Here is a 19,248-nt window from a genome sequence, read left to right as displayed (position 1 = left end):
TTTAAGGTGGATTCATGCTCTAGTGTGATGAGGCTGTAAAAGACAACTATAGTAGAGCAAATCAAGCCTGAAGTCTCCCTTAAAAGCCAAGATGACTACTAAACTTGAGGCTGCCCTACGTTGGCCATATCGTATGACAATATGACTCACTAGAAAAGACAATGCTTGGTGAAATAGAAGGCAGTAGGAAAAGAAGAAAACTGCATTCCAGATGGGTGCATTCAGTCAGGGAAGCCCTGCAATTCCTGAGTAGGGCTGTTGATGAGAGTGACTTGTAGGTCTCTCATCCATAGGACCACCATAAGGAGGAGTCTACTAGATCATAGTTAAAAGGAATCACAACTCTAGGAATCTTCACCACCGATGGATGGACTCAATCGAGGAAACCACCTAACTCTAAGAGAAATAAGGTTGAACACTGTGAAAGCTGTCCTCTGCATGGCTATCAGCCTCCTCCCAATAGATTCAAATCAAAGAAAAGTTTCATAAGAACCTCCATTCTTCTTAATGTTTCCCCAGCAACAGCAACAGTATCCCTCTGGGCAGCTAAACCAGAAAATCCCAAATGGATCCCCCCCAGGGTCTACCCCCAGAGGCAAATCAAGAATGGGCAACTTGGAAGTCCCTGAACAGACTCAGAAATGGTTTTGGGAGATCAAAAGTCAACCTGGCTAAATGGCACTACCTAGAAGAATCCTCCACCTTTTGTGACTGTGGAGCAGAACAGACAACTCCCCATATGTATGCTTGTCCACAATGCCCTGCTTCATGCACAGAGGAAGAATAGTTGAAAGCTACAGATAATGCAATTGCTGTTGCCTGTTTTTGGTCAAAGATTATTAAACTGCTTCTGTTCCCTCTTTTTTTAATTAGTTTTATACTTATTTATGCCATACATTTGACACTAAATAAATAAATAACCTAATTCTGTCAGACCTGAGCAGGCCAGTTGAGGATAGGGAGACTTGGAGGTCACTCATTCATGGGATAACCATAAGTAGACCTTGACTTGAAGGTAGCTAAGAGCTGTGGCGCAGACTGGTTAGTAGCCAGCTGCAATAAATCACTATGACCAAGAGGTCATGAGTTCGAGGCCAGCCCATGTCAGAGTGTGCACCCGACAATTAATTTTTTTTAAAAAAATAGCCCCTGTTCATTGTTGACCTAAGTAACCCAAAAGATAATTGCATCTATCAAGTAGGAAATTTAGGTACCACTATGTGGGCAGGCTAATTTAACTAAATTTACGGCACCATAAAACTGCCACCAGCATGAGGAAAGGAATGAGGAAGTCGGCTTCACAGTGGATGATGAAGCAACTGCTCCCCCTGTGGCCGGGATCGAGCATACCCTCAGGAAGCTGGAGAAGGTTAAATTGCCTCTGTCTCTATGTTCATATGGCATTGAATGTTTGCCTTGTATGTGTACAATGTGATCCGCCCTGAGTCCCCTTTGGGGTGAGAAGGGCAGAATAGAAATACTGTAAATAAATAAATAAACAACTCTTTGAAATATGGCAGTTACGACAGTGTTTCTCAACCTGGGGGTAGGGGCCCCTGGGGGGGGGGGGGGTTGTGAGGGGTGTCAGGGGGATTGCCAAATACCACCAGAAAACACATATTTCTGATGGTCTTAGGAACTCCTTTGGCAGAGAAGGCTGAATATCTCTTTGCCTGTCCTTCTCTTTCTTTTTTGAAACAGATGACGAATCTTCCACCAAAAGCCCAATTTGCCCAAATCTATCATTGGTGGGGTTCAAGGGGCTCTTTGATTGTAGGTGGACTATAAATCCTAGCAACTACAACCCCAAAATATCAAGGTCTATTTTCTTCAAATTACACCAGTGTTCACATTTGGGCATATTGAGTATTCTCAATATGGCCAAGTTTGGTCCAGCTCTATCATTGTTTGAGTCCACAGCGCTCTCTGGGTGTAGGTGAATTGCACGTACAACTCCAAAACTCAAGGCCAATGCCCACCAAATCCTTCCAGTATTTTCTGTTGGTCATGGGAGTTCTGTGTGCCAAGTATGGTTCAATTCCATCGTTGGTGGAATTCAGAATGCTCTTTGTAGGTGAATTATAAATCTTGCTCATTATAGAACTCCATTCAAAACAGAGCCAAAGCTACTAACAGGAATTGTGCTAATGCATAATAAGATAAAGACAGGCATAACACCAAAAAAAGTTATAATGAAACAAGGGAGACAACCCAGGAGACCTTATTGTGTTCCTGTTCTTGGTGTTGCAAGTCAAATGAAGAATCCCTTTCAATACAGTAGTCATTATTTTGAATTTCTCTACTACGATTGCGATGGGACTCAAGACTTTACGTAGCCCCAGGACTAATATGGGCTTGGTTGTACCCACATGCTTCGCTTTATGTCTGTTACTTACTCCTTGAACATTATACCCTTTGTTGGATTATAATATGAGATTTGTATCTTTACTTTTGATACAAGTAATTTCATTATAAATAATACAGTTTGAAGTAACTTACTCTCAGGCAGAGTTGTAGAAAGTATATCCTTGTTACATTTCTTGCAAGTAAAATAAGAGTGTATATGCACATACATTGTTGTTTTATGAATTATAAATCCCAGCAACTACAACTCCCAAATGACAAAATCAATCCCCCCCCCCAACCCCCACCAGGATTCAAATTTGGGCGTATTGGGTATTTGTGCCAAATTTGGTCCAGTGAATGAAAATACACCCTGCATGTCAGATATTTACATTGCGATTCATAACAGTAGCAAAATTGCAGTTATGAAGTAGCAATGAAAATAATTTTATGGTTGGGGGGTCACCACATCATGAGGAACTGTATTATGGGGTCATGGCATTAGGAAGGTGGGGAACTGCTGAGTCAAAGAAATGAGGAACTACATAACCTCGGAGTTTAAGATCATCTGGGGTGGCCCTGCTCTTGATCCAACCTTCGCAAGCACGACTGGTGGGGACGAAAGACAGGGCCTTCTCAGTAGTGCTCCCCCCCCCCCCCCCGGCTGTGGAACTCCTTCCTTAGGGATATTAGAGCAGCCCCCTCTCTCCTAACCTTCAGGAAGAGAGTAAAAACTTGGCTTTGGGAGCAGGCCTTTGATAAATAGGTAAAGGTAAAGGTTTTCCCCTGACGTTAAGTCCAGTCATGTCTGACTCTGGGGGTTGGTGCTCATCTCCATTTCTAAGCTGAAGAGCCAGCATTGTCCGTAGACACCTCCAAGGTCATGTGGCCAGCATGACTGCATAGAGCGCCGTTACCTTCCCGCCGGAGCGGTACCTATTGATCTACTCACATTGGCATGTTTTCGAACTGCTAGGTTGGCAGAAGCTGGAGCTAACAGTGGCCGCTTATGCCACTCCCGAGTTTGAACCTGGGACCTTTTGGTCTGCAAGTTCAGCAGCTCAGCGCTTTAACACACTTCGCCACTGGGGCTCCTTTGATAAATAGCTCAGTGCAAAATATTTTTTTACCTGGAAATGGTGCAATGGATTTTGGAACAACTTTTGACCTTGTCTTTGGATGACGTGTCTCATATTGGAATGTATTGTAATTATGTTTTACGTCTGTTTTAATTTTAATCATTCTATTTCATGTCTGTGTTTTATGCACAAGGCACTATATACTTGCCGTTTGTAAGCCGCCTTGAGTCCCCCTCAGGGTAGAGAAAGGCGGGATATAAATATGGTAAATGAATAAATAACTCTATAGCGGGCATGGCAAACTTCGGCCCTCCAGGTGTTTTGGTCTTCAACTCACACTCTTCCTAACAGCCCCTAGGAGTTGAAGTCCAAAACACCCTGGAGGGCCGAAATTTGCCTATACCTGCTTAACAGTGTAGCTGCATCCATGGACTGTAGCCTGTGCACCTGGATGCTTCCAGGGCTGGTACTAGATTGACATGGGCGAACCCCAACTTTGGGTGGGGGGAGAGGAGGAGGAGGAGGAGGAGGAGGCGGGAGGAAGAAAGAAGAGGAGAGAGGGAGGGAGGAGGATGAAGAAGGGGAAAGAAGGAAAAGGAGGAAGGGGAGGAGGAGCCTCCATTTAAGCCGGGGTGGGTGGGTGGGTGGGGGGAATCGCAGGTGCCAAGTCCCGCCTGGAGTTTGCCTCCTTCCACGAGTGGCAGAACAGGAGGAGGAGGAGGAGGAGCCAGAGGGCCTGCCTTGCAGCCCCGGCGGCTCCAGCTGCGGTGCGGCGGGGGAGAGGACCTTTTCCTCTGCAGCCTCCTCCTCCTTCTCCTCCTCTCTCCGGCCGCCCTTCCACAATGCCTCCTTCCAGGAGACAGCAGCAACGCCGGGCTCCTCCTGCCCCTTAGGGTGAGTATTAACTTCCAGTGGGAGGGGGGAAATGGTATTATGGCCCGCTCCAAAGCTCGGGTCTTGTGCTGGGACCGAGGCGCTTCCTTTTAAGGCTCCCTCCGGGCACTGCGGCGCCTGGGTCGGTGCGCATTTGGAGCCGCTCTCTCCCCCTTTTTCCCAGCTGCTCTCCCTGAGTTGCCTGCCTTCCTGCCTTCCTTCCTTCCTTCCTACCTCCGCTTTTGGTCTGCCGCCACCTCCGTTGGCAGCCTTTGCCTGCAGGCTGTTGTGACTGACATCTACCTATATAGCATCATCATCACCAACTCCATCCTCACCTCCTCCTTCAGGCGTTGGGTTTCCCATTCATTGCCCCACATCCCAAACATAAACAGTTTCCCAGGTTAGCAAAAAATAAAAAATAAAAAAATGAGATGCTGATGTTGCTGGAGATAGAGGAAAGGAATGATTCCCCACCCCACTGCATCACAGCAATCTGGGGGTGCATCATGGTGCATCATTCAACACCAGGCATGGGCAAACTTTGGTCCTCCATGTGTTTTGGACTTCAGCTCCCACCATTCCTAACAGTCTCAGGCCCTCAGCTTAAGCGGTTGAGGGGGAAAAGGAAAGGGCCTGAGGCTGTCAGGAATGGTGGGAGTTGAAGTCCAAAACACCTGGAGGGCCCAAGTGGGCCCATACTTCTTCTACACTGTAGGGTTAATGCAGTTTAACATCACTCCAACTGCCAGGGCTCCTTGCTATGGAATCATGGGAGTTGCAGTTTTACAAGGCCTCCACCCTCCTCTGCCAGAGGGTTCCAGGATTTCACAGCATCCCGCTGTGGTAGTTAAAGTAGTGCCAACCAATACTCATTAATTCTATAATGCAAATGTATAGGGTTTCTAAGGGCCCTTCCAGACAGCCTTATATCCCAGAATATCAAGGCAGAAAATCCCACAATATCTGCTTTGAACTGGGTTATCTGAGTCCACACTCAGATAATTTGGGATTCTCTGCCTTGATATTCTGGGATATAGGGCTGTCTGGAAGGGCCCTTAGGGAAGGGAGACTATAGTGTAAGTATACTCCTAGTCTTCCTTGCCTAGGAAACCCTATAAAATATCATGGGGTTGTCACAAGCCCCTAGGCAACCTGAAGCTACATATACTTGGTGTCAAACTGCATTAATTCTACAGTGCAGAAGCACCCTGGGAGGTGAAGTGAGCATGGAGCCACATAATCCTCCAATAATTAAGAATGGTGTGCAGGGACAAGAGGGCACACCAATTATAAGCTGTTTCTGAATTCTGGAATAGCACTTCTGCACACATACCTTATCTTGCTTCAAAATTATTCTTTTACTTTATGATAGGTTCTTTTATTTATGAGCAGATTTTAAGCCAGTGGCTCCCCAAACTTTGGAAATTTTTGAAGGAAGCTTTAGGAAAGGCCTAGGGTCTGTTTTCTCAGACCAGTGGATTGTATTAAAAATGGAAGTGACTTGCTCCTAGTGTTGATATCCTGATTTGTGGCAAAACTAATGGGCCAACCTTTATTTCTCACGCTATGGATTGCCTCTTAGACCCCTTCCACACAGCTGAATAAAATCCCACATTTTCTGCTATGAACTGGAATATATGGCAGTGTGGACTCAGGTAACTGAGGGCTCTTCCACACAGCCAATATCAGCGTTGACCTGGGTTCTTTGAGTCCACACTGCCATATATTCCAGTTCAAAGCAGATTTTATTCAGCTGGTGGAAGGGGGCCCCAGTTCAAAGCAGATATTGTGGGATTTTCTGCCTTGATATTCTGGGTTATATGGTTGTGTGGAAGGTCCCCAGTCCCCCTAGTGTCCCTCAGTGCCTATCAGTTGTAGGTTTGAGTCATTTCTATTCCAAACTTCCAGGCTCCAGGTATGAATGGTAAGTGACAGCCTCTAACCAAACTTTCTGTCTTTATTCTGTCTTTGCATAATTGTTACCTGCAAGGATATGCAATTTGTTTACATCCTCCTTCCCTTGTGTGAAAACATACATTTTCAAGGGCAGCACAACAGGACCAGAGTTCAAGAGTGTATAAAAAGAGTAGATGCCTCCCAAACAAATGCAGGACTCTTCTGTTGGGCCTTTCTTCCTCATATTGGTGAACACTTAGAAGCTTCTTTTGAATTAGTATTTTGAACCAAGAGGGTCTCACTCTCTCCCAGAGCCTGTTGCTTTGTATATGGTTTGTAAGCATTCCCCCAAGTTTTCAAGTTCCAAGAAAATCATCTGGACAATCTCTGGGGTTTTTTTTATATGTGCAAAGAGTTTGTGTTGAGTGGCTATGGGGAAAACTGCAAGTGTGTGTGTAAGAGTACTGTCTGCAAGAAACTGCTGGCTGGGTAGCATAAATGTTTGGTGATGTTGAAAGTAGTAGGAAAAGAGGAAGACCATACTGCAGGTGGATGGACTCAGTACAGAAACTGCAGCCCTAAGTGTACAAGGCCTGAGCATGACTATTAAGAACAGGTGGTCCCTCATTCATAGGGTTGCCATAAGTAGCATAAAATAAACTTACATGTATAATAAAAATGACTTTTTTGGTAGTGACATATCAGAATCTAAAGATTAGAAAGGTTCGCATCTCCTCCTATGAGCCAGTGCGGACCTTGAGATCTTCCGGGGAGGCTCTTCTCGTGCTTCCACCACCGTCTCAAGTGCGGCTGGTGGGGACGAGGGAACGAGCCTTCTCGGCAGTGCCCCCCCCCCCCCCAGGCTCTGGAATGCACTGCCAAAAGAGATCAGGCAATCCCCTACATTATCCAATTTCTGTAAGGAACTGAAGACCTGGTGGTGTCGGCAGGTTTTTGAGTAATTATATTGGACTACCGCCGATTTCTGAGCCTGAATACATTGCACAAGATTTCCCTAGCCTAAAATGATACATTTTAATATATTGGGTTTATGGTTCCCGTCCCCTTGATCTGGTCATGTAAGTGTGATTTATTGTTATAATTGTATTATTTTACCTTGTTTAATAATGTGTGTTATGTCGTTATGTAATGTTGTGTTGCTTTTATGACTGTAAACCGCCCTGAGTCCCATCCGGGAGATAGGGCGGTATATAAATAAAGTTTTATTATTATTATTATTACCAGTAAGATTATCAAGTCAACTTTGATTTAAAATAGAATAATTCAGACAGACTATAGATTATTATGTGACTGGCAAAGAGAAAAAAAAAGAACAAGGCTAAACGTTAGAAACATGTCTTAACTCAGTCCCATTGCACCTCCCAGATTTTATGGGAAAGTTTTTCCAAGGTCTTTAGCCTTCTCTGTCAAAGAGTGCTGGTGCCACACCAAACTACAAATTACAGAACTTCACAGCATTTAGCCATGGCAGTTGAAGTGGTGCCCAACTGCACTGGCTCTACAGTCTAGATCTGTGGTTCCCAACCTTTTTTTGACCAGGGACCACTTTGACCAGAGACCACTCTCCAACATTAGTACCAGAAGGGTTACAAATCAGTTTTTAGTCAACTTTAGATTCGGCTTAGTTATTTGGGGTGGTGATTCAGAAAGTTGCATTGGATAGACCACATTAGTTCTAATTTCTGACATAGAACATATGCCATCCAGTAATTGCCGTCTGCTCACCCACAGAAAACCATTTTTAATTATTTAGAGCTGATGTGGTCTATCCAAATAATCCCAGGAACAGGCCTAAAAACGGAGACACCCAGGCGTTCCTGCTTCCAGGCGCCACGTGGAACAGTTCTGCTCAAGGGGAGAGAGGGGGGATGAGGAGAAGCAGTCAGGAGGCTTGTTGTCGCACCTTTCCTGGGTTGTCAGCCTCTCCCCTCCTGACATTCCCGTTGCCTCTGCACTATAAGAGGGTTTCATAAGACCAGCTGGTATCGTTGCAACAGTATAGTAATGGTGAGGACCATATTTTAGTTCTTGGGACCACTGGTGGTCCATGGACCACAGGTTGGGAAGCACTCATCTAGATGCACCCTGAGCATCTAAGGAGAGGAAATTCTACAACTGGAGTTTCATAGCAAGAAATTTCCAATATCTCCATATAGTATGTAGTAGCCTTGTTGGAATAAAGCAAGTGTTGATCTAGTCTGGAGGGGAGGTTAACTAGGTACCTGAACAAGTTGTTGTGGGAAGGGCTGTAACTTGGTGGCACATCTCTCTTCCCAGCTGCGTTCTCCATCATCTCCAGGTACATCTCCAGGTACTTTCTGAAATCCTAGGGAACTTCAGCCAGTCAATGTGAACTGTACTGAGCTAGATCAGTGGTTTGAGAGCAAAGTCAAGTTTCTAGGTTTCTGAGAGTCCATCCCAATACAAATACAATGGCCTACTATAACCATAGCTGAATCAGAACACCATCAAAATACAGCATATTTTTCCTCAATGTATCTAATGCTTTTCGGTGTTTAGAGGTATCCCTATCTCTTCTGTGATCTCCACCTAATTGCATGCCCTGTATATTTGCTGTGTCAAATAATGATGGGGACAGTATTGTCTGCCTTAATGCTTGGAACATTGAAAGCAGTAGGAAAAGAGGAAGACCACATTTCAGGTAGATGGACTCAGTCACTGAAGCCACAGCCCTGAGTGTTCAAGACATCAGCAGGGCAATTAAGGACCGTGGGTATTTGAGGTATCTTATTCATAGGGTTGCCATAAGTTAAATGTGATTTGATGGCAGTTAGCAATCACACCTTATCCTGTTTCACATTATACAGTTAGATAACATTGATCCTACTTTTAGTGCTCCTGGGATCTGTAGTTTTGAATGGTATTTAGAAATATCTGCCAGGGAGAATTAGTGTCTCATGAAACTATAAACCCCAGAACTTTGGAGGATGCACTCATGACAGGTATTGTTTTTGCTATTTGGCATCTGCTTAAATTGGAATCAAACCAGGAAATATCCATGTTCTAAGGAGGTACTTTACCAACACATTAAGATTCTTCCCCTAAATTGGTAGCAAGTGGTGTACAGTGTTCCCTCACTTATTGCTGGGGTTAGGTTTCAGGACCACCCGCAATAAGTGAAAATCCGCGAAGTAGGGACACTATATTTATTTTAATATTTATACATTATTTTAGTAGTTATATACTATTTTAAGTCTTTATCAACCAATTGTATGTTGATAAATCACCTTCTTCTCCTGCTGTTGCCGCTTGGGCTCCTTTTCTCTCCCTTTGGCTTCTCCTTCCTCCCTTCCTTAGGCTGTAAATTGTATTTTTTATGATTTATAATAGTCTTTTAGAGTTTATTGAAAAAAATACGAAACAGCGAATCCGCGAAAAGTGAACCACGAAGTAGTGAGGGAACACTGTAGTTGTATTCCTTTTCAGACCCCTTATTTCAATCTTTGTTTTTATTACAGTCCTTTAGACATGCTAACTTGAACTTCTTGTTTTCTTTTGAATTTATCCTTAATCACTGTAAGGGACAAAAACTAGATTTGGTGTTTGCAATGAATAAGCTCAAAGCAATGCCATGGTTCCATCTGGTGGGATCCTGGGGTGTGTAGTTTGATGAGGCAATAGAGCTCTCTGCTTGAGAATCCCAAATGCACCTCCCTAAACTGTAGTATGGATGGGCCCCAGAAGTCAGCAAACTCTGGAGTCGAAAAACAGTTTTCAACTGTACCAGCTCCTCAAAAAAACAACAACATGGAAGTGGGGAGAAGTCCATACCTGGTGCTGAAAACAGGTATGGAGAAGTTGTACCACCCCTTCTTGAAGCTCCCAGGACTGACAATTCTCATTTCTCATCAAAATTGTTTTTAGCAGCAAGCCTCAAAGTTGAAAGAATGGATCAAGTGCCTCGGAAATAGGCCTAGATGCCATTTATGGTCTTCAGAACTCACTATTTCCAATCCTGAATTTAGGAGCGTAAATTTTCAACTATTAATCCTTACAAGTGAGCGTGAATAATTTCCAGTTTTCTCCATGCCACGAAAAACCAAATATTTCTACACAGTGCTTGCCATGTATATATACATCCCATAATATTTTGGGAAACTCTGGTGGATAGCTCTTGCTGTCAGGAATTTTTTTTCCTGTTCTTTAAGTGAAATATCTTTTCCTACTAGAATTACTGTGCCTGATGTATCCAGAAGCTGCCATTCACCTGCTTTGTCATGACCCAGCTATGATTGATCAAGGCCCCCCAGACCCTTTTCTTCCTATGTTATTTGGGTGGAGAAGCCTCTATCCTAGTGAAGACTAGAAATGATTTTCGCCCAAAATGTGGCTTTTATATTTTTGTGTTGAATTCTGTTCTATGATACCCTCAATTCCTAAGGTCATCTGTATCATCCTGTATCAATCCTGCAATCCGCCTGTGTTACAAATGCTTCTCAGCATGGCATTATCAAATTTCACCAGTTCTCTGCACCTGCCCTCCACAAGGACACTGCTGAAATACTGGATAAAACAGGATCCCTGATAAAAAATTTCCCTAGTTACTCTGATCCTTCCTATTTAAAAGTTGCGGTTTTGAACATTAAGATTATCATGCCCATCAAACAAATGGTTCCATTTTCTCAGCATTTTGTTTTCCTCTACCAGCCTTGGGAAATATCCCAATCGGAGCATGATTTGTTATTGTTATGTGCCTTCAAATCATTTCCGACTTTTGGTGACCCGAAAGCAACCTTGATGGCCATACGTTCTTAATCCTGGCATCTGGTATGGCATTTCTGATTAAAGAGCCTGTGTTTAAAAATCTATTCGTAGCCACTGTATTCATATAATATTTCTGTAGTTGTCCTAAAATATTTTGTGCTAGATGGAATCAGAACATCTTTAGTTCCATGGGCTTGATTAAAAACTTTTTTCGCTTTTTTCTAATGTTCTTGGCACTGTGCCCTCCCAATTTTGATGGATGTCTGAGTTCTTTCTAGCTTTTCCTTCTTATTGTCATGATTGGGGTTTTTTTGTGCCCCTTCCATTTTACTTTGACTTACGATGATCCTGTAATAAGGGTTTCCTACTAAGATTCATTCAGGAGCAGGGTGCTATTGTCTTTCTCTAAAGTCTTTCTTTTGAGAGACTATGACTTACCTAGAGCTTAAATTTCAAGGATTTGGGCAGAGATTCAAAACTGAGTCCCCATCTATACTGATCATTTAATGCAGTTGGAAGCTAGGAAGGAACTCTTAGAGATATTTTTCAAGTTCCTTCCCCTACAATATAGACAACAGTCCCTGATATCCATTAATGGTCTTCCATCCAAATACTAACAAGGGTTCACCCTGCCTTGCTTCCAATATCAGATGGAATCTGGCACCTTTAAGGTATTTTGGCATTTCGCACAGTATATTAATGTAAATATCAAGTCCTATCCCCTTTTTAAAGCTTAATTTCTTTACTTTTTCCCATACCAGATCCCAAAATGCATGGCATTGGATTATTGCCAGTATTGCAGTCCAGCTAAAAGGTATGTCAGGAAACAAATATGAGGGGAAAAATTGATGACTTAGAGGCTGGCTCAGCCCCCAATCCCAGCAGTAGTAATTCCTCTGTAAATATCCTTTAATCTATCATTTGCATTGCAGGAAAAATAGGGTTGACAAGCCTGTGTTTGCTGGAGAACAAGTGGTTCTAGATGCCCTAAGAGAAGGAATGGTTATATTCCTGAGATTTAGTGCCAAAACTATCTCTCATCATTGGATACTAAAAGCAGTTCATTAAAGTTGAAGTGTTATATATATCAGCATTGTTTTTGTTGATGCAAGTCAGCCTTCCTCATCCTGTATTGTGTTGGTGATAAAAATCCTATCATTCCTGACAGCACTGTTCCTGAATGGAGAGGATTAGGGCAAAGAAGGCTAATAAAGCAAGTTCTTTTCTGTATGGAAGATGGAGTGAATTTCTGAGAAAGGGAACTATTGGTTAGTTCTCTGGATGTCATCCTATATAAAATGGGCTGGAATTGCACAGTATGGATGGGTGGAGGAACAAACAGATACAATCTAGATCCTGCCAAAAGAAGATATAGCACTGTGTGTATAATATTTTACTTGACTGACTCGGTTGCTTAGGAATTTAACTTCTGAAAGTATGGCTTTAGATTATGGATTTGCAATGTCTTTTTCTCTTTGAAAATGCAGCATGACTGGATGATTCCAACTTGAATAAATGAAGTCAGATCTTATTTTCTGTATGACATTGAGATAAAATATTTTCCTTCTAAGATTAATTCAGTTGACTGCATGATACTGATTTCATTATTTTCATATAACGGAAGCTTATGTTGTAAAATTGAGGTGGATGTGACTGGAACACAACTTTTAGCAACTGTTGCCAGCATAGACATTTGTGAGAAATTGTGATGACCCATGGGCCTTGTAGTCCTGCTCATGACATTGTGATGCCTGATGAAGAAGAAAACTTGGGTTTTTTACCTTCCCAGTCAGAACTGGATTCTTCCCAGACAGATTCTTCCCAGCCAGATCTGGGAACCTTGCACCTGCAAGAGGATTATGTTCCAGAAGTATGTCAAACAAATACTGAGGCTACATCTCCAGTGTTTTCTCGCCATGAGTTTTGTAAACAACAGAGAGGTTTGGAAGCAGCCTCGCGCAGGAGTGCGAGAATAATTGCTAAGAATTTGCCAATTAAGCCTGCTTTCCATGAGAATCTTTAAGGAGTCAAACATCTGGTCTCAGAGATTAGCTTTCGTTTCTGGTTCCCAGAGAACTGCTCTCGGCGGGAAAGTTAGACTCTATATAGGTGTTTTACCCGCGGAGTAACTTTGCGGAGTCAATTCGTCAGCCTCCGGAGCGAGTTGTGTCTGGACAGCGCGCTCCGTTTCAAGCCTCGTTCCTGCTCAAGCCTTGTCCTTGTTTCCTGCCTTCGCTCCTGCTTCCCAGCCTTTGTTTACCTACGGACCTTGCCTTGTTTCCCAGGACTAAACCTTGCCTTGTTTCACGGATTTTACCAAGTTATTCCACGGACCTTGTTCTTGTTCCTCGTTACCTTGTTCCACGATTCAAGCCTTGTTTTCAAGTATCAAGTTATCTCCTAGCCTTGCTCAAGTTCATGGACTAAAGGACCTTGTCATCTCCCCTCACTTTGCCTGGCAAAGTGAGTGTTTCGGTTATTGGATTACAACTTTGGACCTTAATATTTCATATTGGACATTGTTTCTTTGGACTAATTTTGACCTTTCCTGAAAGGTCTGCTTCTGGACTAACTTTTACATTTGCTTTTACTAACTTTATATATTTCCTTAATAAAGATATTAGATAGAATCTGGCCTCTGCGTATGGTTATTGGTGCTCTGTAGCCTGGGTCGTGACAGTTTGACTCCGCCACCCTAAGCACCAATTAACCTCGGCCAGAATGTCTACCGGAGTCGTACCTGGGCCGAGCGGCCAGCCGATTACCTACACCATCGACAAGGATGAGGTGGACCGAATCCGTGATAAGCTCAATGCACAGGATGGAGAAATAAAGGGTTTGAAGGAACGCGGAATCCGTCTTCCGGCCATGGCGTTGCCAACCAAGTTTACTGGAGAAGCTTCTAAGGTTCATGTTTTCCGTCGCCAATGCCAAGCTTATCTAGAGGCCCATGATGCCGAGTTTCCCCAGGAAGACATCAAGGTGGCGTGGATTTACAGTCTCCTAGACGGGCCAGCGGCTAACTGGGCGACGGCTCTGTTCGACCAAGCCTCCCCACATCTAAGGTCAGCGCAACATTTCTTGGACCACCTTAAGGCGACCTGGGGAATCGAGGACAATTTGGAGGCAGCCGGGCACAAACTCCGCCGCCTCTTCCAAGGAGACAGACCCATGTCTCAGTACATAGCCGAGTTCCGAGTGCTGGCCCACAACACCGGCTGGAACGATGTTGCCCTCAGAGGACAATTTCGGGAGGGTCTCAACATTGAAATGCTGGAGGAAATCTCCAAGGTGGATCCTCCCCAAACGCTGGAAGCACTCATCGATCAATGTTTACGGGCTGAAGTCATGATTGCCAACAGGAAGCAGTGGGTACGAGGCCAGAGCGGTAGAGCTGGGGCAAAACCCCCCGCTCCCGCCAGCGTTCAGCCGCGTCCAGTGTGGAGACCCCCACCACCATCCCCATACCCCAGAGGGAGCGAGGAGGTGCCGATGCAGTTGGGCAATGTGCGTCCCAGATTAGATGCCGCCGAGAAGGCCCGCCGCCAACGCCTAAATCTCTGTTGGTATTGCGGGAATGGGGGCCACTTCGCCAGAGAGTGCCCAGCCAAAGGGAAGCCCGCCGCCCGTCTTGCGGCGGCGTCCTCCACGGAGACGAAGACGTCTGAGGCGGCTGGCACACAGCCGGCGGGGGAAGCCAACGACCGGGCGTAGAGAGGCTCGCCAACCCGGTCAAGAAACCCATTCAAGAGCCGCCAACCGGGGTCCTGTTCCTTCTAGTGGTCACCTTATGGTCAGCAAAAAAGGGACCCGTCATGATCCACGCCATGATAGACTCAGGAGCTACCAACAATTTCATTGATAGAGAGTATGCCGACTCTCTGGGATTACAATATCATGACTTCAAGAATGCCCGTGTGGTGCAAGCCATCGATGGCCGCCCTCTCAAGACGGGCCCCGTAAGCCAGTGGTCGGAACCCACCAGGATGTGGATAAGGGAACATATGGAAGAGATTTCCTTCTTTGTTACTGAGGTTCCCCATTTCCCTGTGATTTTGGGGATTCCATGGCTGACACTTCACGACCCAAGCATCTCCTGGTCCAACAGAGAACTGCAGTTTGCTTCAAAGTACTGCCAAAACCATTGCCTCGTAGCCAAGGTCTGCCATGCCACAGACACCGAGCCCATTATCACCTTGCCAAAGAAGTACTCCGAGTATTGGGATGTATTCAATGAAAAAGAAGCCGAAAAATTACCCCCACATAGACCTTATGACTGTGCCATTGACTTGGTGGAGGGGGCCCCGATCCCGCGAGGGCATCTCTACTCCCTGACTGAACCAGAGCAAGAAGCTCTCAGGGAATTCATAGAGACAAACCTTCGCAAGGGATTCATCAGACCCTCTCAATCCCCAGCCGCCTCCCCAGTGATGTTTGTGAAGAAGAAGTCAGGGGAATTACGCTTGGTGGTGGACTACAGAGCATTGAATAATATCACCAAGCGGAACAGCTATCCCCTGCCCTTAATCTCGGATCTACTAGACCGACTTCGAGGAGCCAAGGTTTACACCAAGCTGGATCTTCGGGGAGCTTACAACTTAGTTCGCATCAGAGAAGGGGACGAGTGGAAGACCGCCTTCCAGACTAAATTCGGATTATTCGAGTCCCGAGTTATGAATTATGGATTATGCGGAGCTCCCGCAACGTTCCAGCATTTTGTCAATGACATTTTCCAGGACTATCTAGATAGGTTCTTGATAATCTACCTGGACGATTTTTTGGTGTTTTCTAGATCACAATCAGAACATGAGAACCACGTCAAAATGGTGTTGCAACGATTGCGGGATCATGGACTTTATGCCAAGCTAGAAAAATGCGCTTTTGATCTACAAGAGGTAGATTTCCTTGGATACCGTATCTCGCCTCTAGGGCTCTCCATGGATCCAGCCAAGGTTTCAGCAGTATTGGAATGGCGGGCGCCAACTAACAAGAAGGAGGTGCAGCGATTCTTGGGGTTCGCGAACTATTACCGTAAGTTCATTCCAGATTTTGCCCGCTGGTCTGACCCAATCACTAGCTGCATCCGTGGAAAACAGCCCTTCCGCTGGACTGATCAAGCAGAGAAAGGGTTCCAGCAACTAAAGAAATTATTCACATCTCAGCCAATCCTTCAGCATCCAGATCCTGAAACCCTTTTTGTGGTGCAAGCGGACGCCTCTGATGTGGCAATTGGGGCTGTGCTCCTACAACCGGTGGGAGATCACCTTCATCCTTGTGCCTATTATTCTCGTCAACTAACCGCACCAGAGAGGAACTATACCATTTGGGAAAAAGAACTATTAGCCATAAAGGCAGCTTTTGAAACTTGGAGACATTGGCTAGAAGGGGCCAAATTTCCCATTGAAGTCCACACTGATCATCGGAATCTAGAACATCTAAGAACTGCCCGCAAGCTAAATCAGAGGCAGCAACGTTGGGCTTTATTCTTTGAACGTTTCAACTTCCAGATTCATTATGTGACCCCAGCCCAAACCAAGCAAGCAGACGCCCTGTCACGTAAACCGGAATACGCTGCAGGACGCAAGGAGACCTTTGAATCCCAACTACTACAACCCGAGAACTTTGCCACGCTCACAGTGGGGAACACCAAATGCACTCCCATTGATTCAACTCCCTCTACTCCAGGGCCCATCTGTGCTCAAGAAATCAGGGCTAGTCAGCAAGCAGATGCCTGGGCGCAGGACCAACTTCGTCAAGGTCTGCATTTTCCCTTTTCGCTTAAAGATGGACTGCTTTGCTATAGAAATCATGTTTATATCCCACCCGGACCGGGCAGGGAAAAAGCACTTCGTCTGTGTCATGACTGCAAACCAGCAGGGCATTTCGGACTATTTAAAACCATGCATTTGATCCTAAGAGATTTCTGGTGGCCCAAGATCCGCAAGGATGTGGAAAAATATGTTAACACCTGCCCAGTATGCCAGCGCTCCAAGATAAGAAGGGAGAAGCCCTCAGGGCTTCTACACCCCCTTCCTAACCCATCTCGCCCATGGGAAATAATTTCTGCGGATTTTATCACTGACTTACCACCTTCCTGTGGATTCACCACGATCCTAGTGGTGGTGGACCTTTTCACCAAGTTAGCCCATTTCATTCCCTGTGAAGGTCTTCCCACGGCCCAAGAGACTGCAGATTTATTCCTCCAACATGTTTTCAGACTACATGGATTGCCCAAGAGTTTGGTCACAGACCGTGGATCCCAATTCACCTCTCGTTTCTGGAAAGCACTACAAAAACTATTGGGCATAGACTCTCGTTTATCTTCAGCTCATCATCCCCAAACGGATGGGCAAACGGAGCGCACCAATGCCACTTTGGAACAGTACCTTCGCTGTTATGTAAACTACCAACAGGACAATTGGGCTTCTCTGTTACCACTGTCGGAATTTGCCTACAACAATGGAGTCCAGGCTTCTACAAAAGAAACGCCGTTCTTTGCAAACTACGGCTTCCATCCACGTTTCTTTCCCCCTGTCATTGAAACTTCAGAAGTTCCCGCAGCAGAAGATTGGCTGCAGGAACTCACAGCGGTGCAACAACTTTTGCTCCAGCAACTGGAACAAGCCAAGGAGGACTATAAACGTCACGCGGACAAACATCGCCAGCCGGGCCCCGAAATCAAGGTAGGAGATCGGGTTTTTCTGTCCACTCGCTTTTTGCCCTCCCATCGCCCTTGCCGGAAGTTAGATGCCCGTTTCATTGGCCCCTATCCAGTGGTGGCGCAACTTAACCCCGTGACTTTCAAACTCCAACTTCCGTGCTCAATGCGCATTCACCCAGTGTTTCACCGCTCCCTGCTCCTTCCGGCGGATGGTGTGCGGCCAGATGTAGACCGGCCGGCCCCCGTCCCTATTTTGGTGGATGGGGAGGACGAGTTCGAGGTTCAGGACATTTTGGATTCTCGCTTTCACCGCCGCCGCCTGCAATATCTCATTGACTGGGTGGGTTTTGGCCCTGAGGAACGCTCTTGGGAAGACGCTTCCACAGTTCATGCTCCTGATCTAACCCGTCGCTTCCATCAGACCTATCCCGCCAAGCCACGACCTCACGCCTCGGGGAGAGAGTCCCAGTTTGGGAGGGGGCTTGAGGAGGGGGATAGTGTGATGACCCATGGGCCTTGTAGTCCTGCTCATGACATTGTGATGCCTGATGAAGAAGAAAACTTGGGTTTTTTACCTTCCCAGTCAGAACTGGATTCTTCCCAGAAAGATTCTTCCCAGCCAGATCTGGGAACCTTGCACCTGCAAGAGGATTATGTTCCAGAAGTATGTCAAACAAATACTGAGGCTACATCTCCAGTGTTTTCTCGCCATGAGTTTTGTAAACAACAGAGAGGTTTGGAAGCAGCCTCGCGCAGGAGTGCGAGAATAATTGCTAAGAATTTGCCAATTAAGCCTGCTTTCCATGAGAATCTTTAAGGAGTCAAACATCTGGTCTCAGAGATTAGCTTTCGTTTCTGGTTCCCAGAGAACTGCTCTCGGCGGGAAAGTTAGACTCTATATAGGTGTTTTACCCGCGGAGTAACTTTGCGGAGTCAATTCGTCAGCCTCCGGAGCGAGTTGTGTCTGGACAGCGCGCTCCGTTTCAAGCCTCGTTCCTGCTCAAGCCTTGTCCTTGTTTCCTGCCTTCGCTCCTGCTTCCCAGCCTTTGTTTACCTACGGACCTTGCCTTGTTTCCCAGGACTAAACCTTGCCTTGTTTCACGGATTTTACCAAGTTATTCCACGGACCTTGTTCTTGTTCCTCGTTACCTTGTTCCACGATTCAAGCCTTGTTTTCAAGTATCAAGTTATCTCCTAGCCTTGCTCAAGTTCATGGACTAAAGGACCTTGTCATCTCCCCTCACTTTGCCTGGCAAAGTGAGTGTTTCGGTTATTGGATTACAACTTTGGACCTTAATATTTCATATTGGACATTGTTTCTTTGGACTAATTTTGACCTTTCCTGAAAGGTCTGCTTCTGGACTAACTTTTACATTTGCTTTTACTAACTTTATATATTTCCTTAATAAAGATATTAGATAGAATCTGGCCTCTGCGTATGGTTATTGGTGCTCTGTAGCCTGGGTCGTGACAGAAATGTTGGGAACTGCAGTCCAACAACTTTGAGTGGGTTACATGATACCCATCTCTATTATAAAATTATAGTAGTATGAATCAGAATTACAATCCCCAGGTTGAAGTCTTTTCGTAATCATGAAACTAATTGAATTAACTTGGGCCGCTGTCTCCCAAGCTAACCTACCATGT

The 19,248-nt window shown here is 45.2% G+C and overlaps 1 protein-coding gene across 2 annotated transcripts in view; it reads left to right on the top strand.

Annotated features, from left to right (window-relative positions):
• The first annotated feature begins 4,115 nt into the window (after nucleotides 1-4,115).
• The window catches only part of lnx2 (ligand of numb-protein X 2), a 113,832-nt gene continuing 98,699 nt past the window's right edge, over nucleotides 4,116-19,248 (top strand). The window contains exons 1-2 of one of the 2 annotated variants that reach the window (XM_016996322.2): nucleotides 4,116-4,316; nucleotides 11,702-11,754. The gene's annotated coding sequence lies outside the window, so the exon portion shown is untranslated. The remainder of the gene's footprint in view (nucleotides 4,317-11,701; nucleotides 11,755-19,248) is intronic. The other variant, XM_016996321.2, reaches the window with a different exon arrangement.

This window comes from Anolis carolinensis, chromosome 3 (genome assembly GCF_035594765.1).
Source record: "Anolis carolinensis isolate JA03-04 chromosome 3, rAnoCar3.1.pri, whole genome shotgun sequence".
NCBI lineage: Eukaryota > Metazoa > Chordata > Lepidosauria > Squamata > Dactyloidae > Anolis > Anolis carolinensis.
Note: the sequence above shows the minus strand (reverse complement) of the source record. Positions and strands in the feature narration are given on the sequence as shown.